This window comes from Charadrius vociferus, unplaced genomic scaffold (assembly GCF_000708025.1).
Source record: "Charadrius vociferus isolate BGI_N301 unplaced genomic scaffold, ASM70802v2 scaffold163, whole genome shotgun sequence".
Lineage (NCBI taxonomy): Eukaryota > Metazoa > Chordata > Aves > Charadriiformes > Charadriidae > Charadrius > Charadrius vociferus.
Genome location: NW_009648332.1, coordinates 7,646,565 through 7,648,369, shown reverse-complemented (window position 1 = coordinate 7,648,369; position 1,805 = coordinate 7,646,565). Strand labels below are relative to the sequence as shown.

The window sequence follows — 1,805 nt, the reverse complement described above, 5'->3', positions numbered from 1 at the left end:
GGGGGGAATGGGCGTACCTTTCAGGAGGGAGAGAAGAAGCATTAGTGCCTCCGTGATTTTTTTATTTTCTCCTTCTTTGATAATTTGAAGGTCTCAAAGGAAAGAGACGCACTCAGGCATGGGCCTAATCCTGCTCTGTAGGAAAGCGTTCAAGACAACGAGGTCTTAGCTTCTGGAATTCCCCTATGGAAAAAATAAAAGTGAAGGTGTTTGTGAATTGTTGCTGGTTGTTATTTGTTTGATATCATTTAGACAAGTCCCATTAAATGCTAGCAGCAGATTCATTTTTTCCTCTTTGTTTGCCTTCCAAGGAGCAGAAAACAGACATAATTATATTTTACACGAGACTGTAAGATTTCCTCTCATCTCCTTTTCTGGCTAATATCTGCAGCTATAAAATAAATTCCATTTGTGCATACATGGTGTTAGACCGAGGTAAATAACTGTCATCTAAAATCTGCCTAACCTTAATCTGCATCAGGAGCACTATAGAGAACTCTACCCATTTGTATAATATTAAGCTTTATTTTTATTATGGATTTCTAATGCAAATTCATAGTGGGGGCAAAGTTGTTTTCTTTTAATACCATATTCCAAGAAAAGCAGCCATTGAAAGCAAATTGTGACAATTTTTATCCTGCGGTTCCTGTCACTGGTGGTCTTCAATCACGTCGGTTTGCTTGATGGCCTATGAATTTTTCACCTCTCCTCTTCAGGATGGAATAGCAGATTTGAGGGCTTCTGAAGACATCTTTGCGCTACGCAAAGCATTGAAATTCTTCAGGAATAATGCATTTCTATTTGGGAAATTTAATGTGGGATTGGATTCCTATACAGCGTCCTCCGAAAAAGGGTAGATGGTTTTTTTTGTAGATCTACACATGTGATCTGAGTATGTGTCTTTCTCCTCTTTCATGCAACCTCGCTGTTTGCCTGCTTGGCTCTGCTGGCCCTGAGCGATCCCTGTGTCTATAAACTTGCAGGTTACGGATATTCAGGGCAAATTCATTGCCCTGAATTCAGTTTTCATTACATCTTAGTGCTGAAGTATTTTCCTGTTGCTGCTAGGGTATTTGTTGGCGAGATTGGCAGTCCTTCTCTGGGACCTGGCCCTCAAGTAAATGTAGGCTCTGACTGAAGAAGTACTGTGGATTTTGGTACCATCCGTGATTGAACTCTTCTTCTTTGTCCCATCTTTTTAAAACGTGGATAGTAGTTGCGATAAGCTGGGTGTTCTTCTTCAGCCATCACTTTCTCCTCTCCTTTGACCATTTGCGGGTGTCTTGAATTGCAGAAGTACCCAGAGCAACAGAAGAAGGAGAAAAGCAATGTTGGGAGGAGCGGGGCAAAGAGAGATTTGTTGTCTAAAAGGCGGATAACGTGGGGAGAGAGTCCTGATGACAGTGAAACTGCTCGTTGTGTTCAGGTGTGGGACACCCATCATATTTTTCCTCACTCGGGACATTGTTTCTAATCAGTATTGTTTTAAAACCTTCCTTTCTCGGTAGCTTGAGGCCGAGATCTGCTTTCTCACCGAGTTGCAGAGCGAGAATGTGTTTTGTACTTTTTCTTGTGAATACCGGGCTGTCCTGCAGTGGGAAAAGGAAGGCACCAAGTGTCTCTGGAAACCTCTAAAAGGAAGAGCTGGAAACTGTGTCCTTGCTTTCCCACCAGCAGCACCGATTCTTAGTAACTGGCTCTCTCCAGAGTAACAACGCCAAGTTTTTAATTTGGAAAGTCACAATTGCTTTTGTGCAGGAGCGCTTTTTTTTTTTTTTTTTTTTTTTTTCCGGGACCATTCTGAC

General features: G+C 41.8%; 1 protein-coding gene across 1 annotated transcript in view; it reads left to right on the top strand.

The window, feature by feature from the left end:
- Positions 1–1,805, top strand: part of RNF220 (ring finger protein 220) — a 235,795-nt gene that overhangs the window by 7,039 nt on the left and 226,951 nt on the right. The window lies entirely within an intron of this gene.